Here is a 7,809-nt window from a genome sequence, read left to right as displayed (position 1 = left end):
AGGCAGAAGGTCGTGACTTATATATTTATATTTATACTGCCCAAATGATAACATAAATGTACAGTTTTTTGTTTACATACACTTACATGTCAACAAGGCATCCACATAACGTTAGGGGAAAAAACAAACAAACAAAAGGCTACATCATAAAGCCATCTATGGTACAACTTCCGTGACCTAGGCTACAGCTTCATGTTCCTGGCCTCCTGGGAATACATGTTCAGGTTCAGGTAGAGTATTTTTCTACCTTTTTCTTCACAACAAAATCAGCACTACCATTTCCTCAAACAGGAAGAGCGAAGCACTATACAGTTGCGTGTTTACAAGGATACATCATATGAGCTCAGACATTTACCTATTTTTACGGTATTCATTGAGGCGGCACTTGAAAAGATTGTTCAGCCCAACTTAAAAACCTTCTGAGATGAACATGGTGTCGTATGTTACTCAGTGTTAGCATCGTATAATCAAATCAACAATCGGTCATGGCGAGAGAGGAACTCTATGATACATGGGTAGACTTCATCGATTGCCTGTAAAACAGAAAGCGTGTCATTCCTGATATAATGAAAGCATGATGCAAAGATCAATCTCATAAAAGGTGGCACATTCAATCTGAACGCCTCATGCTAGGTATCAGGAGACAGAATAAATACCAGTCGACCTCCAACCAAGTCATAATGTGCATAGTGTGGGCCTTGTGGCTCTCCAAACACCCTGTACTTCACCTTGTGCTTCGGAATGAGTTTCGCAGTTTCTAACAAATTGGAATTACAGACCAAAAAGAAATTAGCAATCTGCAGAGAAGCAATTGAGCTAGCCGGAAATAGAAGCCGTGCACTCCATACCATAAACGGCTTCCGGAGGACAGATGAGGTCTTTATCTCCAGCCAAGGCCAGGACAGGGGTCTGACACTCTCGCAAATGATCCTTGTACGAGAAGGTTCCATTTCGGTTGCACAATCCGCCTTCCCTAAAAGCGGTCGTAAGTTGCAGTACAACCTTTGCAGGCACTGTACCTGCAAATCATATGACGATATCAATGTCTACGAACATACACAACCTTGTAGACCCAAAATCACAGTGATGCATAACATAGTAACTACCAGAAACAGTACTACGACGACTTTTAAGTATATGACATTTAGGATAAGCTAATTAGTTCATACGTCATATATTTAAACCAAAGCTTGTATGAATGCAAGGGAGCAGAACAGAAAACCTGTAGATATATACCATTACATCAAGACAATGCAGTGTGCAATAAAGACTACTTACAAAAGTTGTTGAAGACAAGTTTAGATAACAGTTCTGGGTGCATCATGTCTTGAGCTGATATTTGAGGATTAAGCCAGGAAAAAAGATATGGTGGACCAGATGCCCATGGATATGCTGCTGCCAACAATGTACCCAATGGGACAGCAGGGACATTAAGAGCCTGTGCAGGATGAGCCTAACAAACAAACTCATTAGCCTATTTTTATTAATGAAAAATATTGAAGGAATCAATTAAATAGAGATGTTCATAAAGATCATCTCAAGCTGCCAGTTTGTTTTACTCACAAGAGGCAGTAACAGCTTCAGTGATGAATTGGATGTTGTATAGTCCACAGAAGAAGCCAAAGTAACAATTGCAGCTAAATTTGATGGAGCTCCTTCGAAACCTTAAAGATTTAGGGGAAAATAAAATAAGATATGGTAATAAAGAATCAGCTATTCAAAGGCAGTAAGCTCTAAAGAATTATGATATTTCTCAACAAATGGACAACTTGAACTTGCACTTTAACATATAAGAGTACCTATAAGTTGTTCAAAAACTGTAATTACAAAACATGCTTACTAGCCGCAGTTAATCAAATAGCAGTAAGCATTTGACAAGTCAAGTGAAGATGTGGCTCTCATTTATATTGTGTGTGTACTTCACAGGACTGCATAAAAATGTTCAGACACAAAGCAGTATCAGTGTCTCACCAGATCTTGACAGCATTGCATACAATAAAATTCCACCCATCGAATGTCCAATTGCAAGCAACTTCCCATCTTTTGTTTTGCTGTGTTGTCTAATGTATTCCACCTGTACAAATAGGTGGTAAACTTGATATATTCCACTAAAAAAATAATGATTACACTAATAGCAACAAGATCTGCCTGCAATTTGACAGATAAAAGTTTAGAAAACAGCATGTCCACCCACCGCAGCAGGTATATCCTCCTCCAGGTAATGGTCGAAGTCCCAATTATATTCAGAAGTTAAATCCATCTGTGATGATACAAAGCGCTCCCACGAGTCCAACTGGTCCTGAAAATTCTTCAAAATCCGTAGACTTTCTTCTCTCACTGGACCAATAATCGTAGAGCTCTCTACCATTTCTGAGAGAACAGAAACTTTTTCTGTGATCTCATGGAAATTTCCATTTACTACAGCCTCTTCCATAAGCTTTGAGATTCGTTCAAAGAAATTAGAAAGCTCTGCGAGTAAAGGTGGTTCATCCAAAGCAACTATTCCAAGGTCATCACAATCACTAGCATAGCCACCAGAATTCTGAAGGGAAGCTGCTTCCAATGTACTCTGATTATCAAGAGGCTGAATACCACCAGAGGCATCCTCAATAGTGACTGAGCCAGATGCAGAAGAATTTTCATATTCACGCATACTCAGACCAGCACCTCTTACTTCAACTATCCATGTATCAAATCCTTGGCTAGACATGTGACGGGCAAATGAAGCCTGAATGAAAATCAATACAGCACCGTAAAAGACAAGCTAGATAACACCAGCCTTTGTAATAACTTGTTAGAAGAATGGAGTACAATGACATTACTGCTTAAGAGTTTCCACTATATGCACACTTGTCAGAGAAGGCATGGCAATATTGAGGCAGACAAAAAATATTTGGCTTATCAGAAAAGTTAGTGAAGAGAGATGAGAGGACACTTGCAGAATATAAAGTATGCATACAACATGCACACAGACTGACAAGAAACAATTGGGACAATACGTGAATGACATGGAGTGAACAAATCCAGAAGTGCATGAGCATGAACATTAACAACAACATGCGTAGAAGTGGATGGTGCAGGGTCGCAGGGTTATTGATGGTCAGATGCAAATTCGAGGTTATGGAAATGGAAGAGCTGATGATAAGTATGATGTATGCTGCTGAATAAAAGATGCAACCTACAAAACTCATGACAGACAAATTGCTCCTGAATTCAGTAGCCCCATCAGTATCCAAACTGCAACTAACTTTGATCAGACAACACTACACCACCCAGTCCGAATCAGATTACAGATACTCAGCTACACAACACTGCAGATCACATTCCAAGTCGCATGTTCTCATTTGAAGTAAACAGCTTCTCCAAGACAAGAGGAACAGGCAAGTAGGAATTCCAGCTCACCCCGGGAGAGAGGTCGAATCCGATGGCGTTCGTACCGACCCCGGACAGCAGCATCAACGGGTGATTCCTGACAGGAGCCTGCACGCGCACAAGCGAGCCAAATCAAATCAAATCATGTCAGACACGGCTATCGCCCCCACGAAGAAACCAAATCCAACCAGCCGGGACAGCACATACATTGCCGGGAGGCCTGTACCGCCAGAGCGCGAGGCGCCACCCGGCGCCGTCGACGGGGGCGTAGTGGAGCTCGTCGGCGGTGCAGACGGGCGGCTTGGCCGGCCGCGAGGGGGAGGCGGAGGCCGAGAGGGAGATCGGGGGTGAGTCGGCGCGGATTGGGGAGAGGACGCGGCGGCGGAGGCGAGGGGGAAGGGGGGTTCGCCGGAGCTCCGGCGAGCGGCGGCGCCGGCAAGGGTGGCGGGGATTGGCTGGAGAAGCATTGCTTCGTGCAGCCGTGATGCCGTTTCGGACCTTCCGTGTCCTTTTTTGAAGGTGGCTTCTGTGCTCGCTTGGAAGTTGGAACAAAATTTCTTTGTTCAAATCAAATACTACTTCATAAGTTACAATTTTTTTTAACAAAATCAGATCATATTTGGTCCAATATAAACTATTTCTCATGTCCTATGTCTTTTTTGGTGTTTTTGCTCAAAGTAGTTGTACCAGCACGTGGTGGGTATTTATGGACGAAAAAAATAAATTGCATGATGATGCCAAACCTAGCAGTAGCGGTGGCCAAATACGCTAGGGCGTACCCACAATAGGTGGACTTCAGTTTGATGGCAATTCAAACACGTCCCTATTCTCCTCTATCTAAACTATTGATTGGTGTAATATTTCCGAAGGGAGATCTCACCTGAGACAATATAGTACGCTCCCTTTAATTTTTTAGCGAAATAGTTAATACCCAAATGATCGCATATATATGTCACGAATCCATGCACGTACCTATTATGGTTATGAGTAATTTCGACGGAGACTAGATAGACACTTAGTGTTTAAGTTTAACGCGCGCATGGGCGCGCGGTGGACGACAGAGTTTTAAGGGCGATTGTAGTAGTGAAAGTAGAGATGTGATAGTAGTTACTATATTCCATTCCAACTGTGCACCTAAGGTATAATTGAACAGGCAGGCAGGCCACGAGCAACGACAGCGAAGCAGCTGCTTCCGGCGGAGCGCAGGCAAACGAGCGGCGGCCGGCAGATCGGAAACGCACGGCATCCCGAACGGAAACGAGAGAAGCAGCAGCGACCAGCGGATGACGATCGCACCGACAACAGATTTTTTGGTGACGCGTCCAGACTGCGCGGCCGCCGAGCCCGCCCGATTGTTATTATAGATATATTGATGAAGTCATTAAAATCCTTACTATTTACAACCATAAATATCATCTTCCAATAAATGTCATCTACCACTATGCATTTTTTCAGAAATAAATATTGTAAGATACGATGGCACATATTGAGTTTAGGGTTTGAATAAATTAAGTCACTGAAGTACGTTCTTTTGTTTTTTATCTGTTCCCATCCACCACCGGTAGATGACCGGCTCCGCTCATCTAGATGAGGCTGGAACTGCCGTCTATCAACAGTGTACCGAATGATTGATGACCATGGCACGATATTTGGCTTAAATTTGCATTAGAAATTTTCTGTTTCCGGGATGAAGGTTGAACATGTCCCTTCTCGGAAGAAGTTCGCGCGCGGTCAGGCGGTTAGCCATGCCGATCGAGTCGGAAGCGCGAGTTCCTATCGCGTTGGGAGTGGTTGGTTGTTAGGAAGGCACAAGACGACAGCAACGGATGGTACGTACGCGATGCTGCGGTGGCCACGCGGGCGCTTTTGGCCCGGGGGGCCACACGGCGTGCGGATAAACCCAGCGGCGGCCACGTAAGCGCGGCTTGACGTCGCGTGGCGGGTTTGTTCAACGGCACGTTTTTGGCACTTCTTTTCCCAACGGCACGTTTGTATCCGAGTTTGATTTACTGGATTTTACTGTAAAAGTATTTTCACAATTATAACACTTTATCATTATATCCTTGTAAAAGATTGGCTTAAATAAATCTAGATGAATTTTGCTAGATTACTCTTTACAACAATAGAGGATTCCACCCCTATACATCTTTTATTTCTATTACCATTCCTAACATGTTCCCCTGCTCAAATTAATAATTTTTTAAAATGGGATAGAAAAATAAAATAATATTATCAAATACGAGAATATCATACTTTTTAGAAACAGAACAAGAGTATGCCTATATCACTATTTCCCCCCTCTCGCACAATCTCGCTGGATCTCCCGCCCGTGCTAACCAAATCAATTGCAATATATGACATCCTATCCAAACCACCCTCAGCTCCCTGGCCACTCCCATTTGTTCCATTCTTTATAGAAACTGCCTGTGATAAGGAGCATGCAAAATGTCTACCTAATAGTACTTACTAGTTACTAACCAGTTGTGTGGCCACCTTTAATTTCCATCGTATTTAGGCTAACCTATCACTTACAACTTCTCTTTAAGCACCCCGCCTTTTCTGCTAAAAGCTACACCTCCAGACCTAAAAGCTCTAACTCGCTGAAGTTAAACGAAAAGTAGTCCACATGTAGCTCATAATTTAGAAAATCAGGTGCTCAACCATGAGCAATAGCTTCGCATACATGACGCTTAACCTCCTCGGAACTAGAAAACAATGCAAATTTCTAAAGGTGGAATAGTCGATTTCATCCTCAACTTTTATCTCAAGTTCAATTTATTCATCAACTATTAAATTGACCAATATAGTTCTTAAATTTCTATTTCGTTCAATTTCCTCTAGTTATATGTAGGATGCTAATTGTATGCCTCGTCCAGGGACGGACCATTATAAACTGGAGCCATGTACGAAACAGTAAAATAAGACCTACTAAGCTAGTGAAATAGAATAATAAACTAGTATAGATCAATTTATATCATGTATAGTTGTATAGTCTTGAAATACTAAATATGTAGACCAATTTATACCATTTATGCAAAAGGCAAAGGAACAAAATTACAATTAGATTATTAAATAAAGGAAGCATACATTAAATGCTCTAGTTCATATGCGAAGGATTGAAATTAGAATTGAATTGTGAAGAATGAAAAATCACCTTGATCTGCTAAGGGTTCTGATTTGCAGCCGTGCAGCATTGCCTGCCGGCAGGACCTGCAGCGTGCCCAGACCAGCGAACTGAACAGGTCCAAGCGACAAGCATAATACATGGATGCACGCAATGAAGAAGCGACAAATCATCCACGGTTACACACGACCCAGAATCGAAGCGGAGGAGGACTCGTCGCCACCCAGTAGCCAGACGACGGGACTCGGGCGAGGTGAAGATGTGACGTCAACGTGTGAAAGGATCATTGATGTCCTCTGGAGCAGGTGAGTAGACACTTCTGAAATTTTATATAAAATTTGCAGCGGAATTAGCCTATCGAAAGTCTCCGGTCGTTGGTAATTTCTATCGGAAATTTTTTATGGTTATCGGAAATTTGTATCGGAAATTTCTGACAACCTCGGGAACAAATTTAGATCTAGTCAAATCTATAGATTGCAAGATGTTACTTGAGATGTGTAGAAGCTTTCTAACCAATCACCTACAACCAAAAACTCACAAGAAGATTGCATAAAATGGAGCAATAGCTCAAGAACAAGCAAACAAAGAATGGAGACACAATGATTTGTTTTTCGAAGTTCAGATCCCTCTGTTGAGGTTCCTACGTCTCCGTTGGGTGCTTCCAAGGAAGCCGGGTTGCTCTCAACTCTTTCCCCACTTCACTTCTTGATTCCTTCCCTTGCGGAAGCGAAATGACACCTTCACAAACTTTCCGCGACACACCACAATCCTTGGGTGCTCATCGGACAACTTCTTGCCATCTATGGGATTGAATCGCCAAGAGTAACAAATGCTTCGATGATTTCTCGTTATGAGCTCAGGTGCTCAAGAATGGATTTGAAGCTCACAGGTACTCAATCTCTATTTTCAATCTATCTCTCAACCCCAACTCTCTTCTCTTCTCAAATCTCAAGCAAAACTAGAGAGGGAAGAGCAAATCGCGGCTGTGGAATGTGTTATTCGTAAGTGGAATCGGCAGCCCCAACCAAAAGGGCAGTGGGGGTATATATAGAGGACCCCTAAAAACTAGCCGTTGTGACCAAAGTTAGCTTAGGTTGGAAATTTCCATCCCGACCGGAAATTTCCATCGCACGGGTCGGAAATTTCTGCCTACACCGAAAATTTCCGTCGCCCAGTCCGGAAATTTCTGCCGGGGGTCGGAAATTTCCGATAGCCTCGAAAATTCCAGAGAGCTTCCAACTAAAACATCCATAACCTTTTACTCCGGACTCCAAATTCTATGATCTTGAATTCTATGGAAAGCTTATTCAGAG

General features: G+C 42.7%; 1 pseudogene; it reads right to left on the bottom strand.

Moving 5' to 3' along the window:
- On the bottom strand, nt 1–3,937 carry LOC112896735 (annotated as a pseudogene).
- Between the last annotated feature and the right edge of the window lie 3,872 nt (nt 3,938–7,809).

Source organism: Panicum hallii, chromosome 6 (assembly GCF_002211085.1).
Source record: "Panicum hallii strain FIL2 chromosome 6, PHallii_v3.1, whole genome shotgun sequence".
In the NCBI taxonomy this organism is placed as follows: domain Eukaryota; kingdom Viridiplantae; phylum Streptophyta; class Magnoliopsida; order Poales; family Poaceae; genus Panicum; species Panicum hallii.
This window is presented reverse-complemented; position numbering and strand designations above follow the sequence as displayed.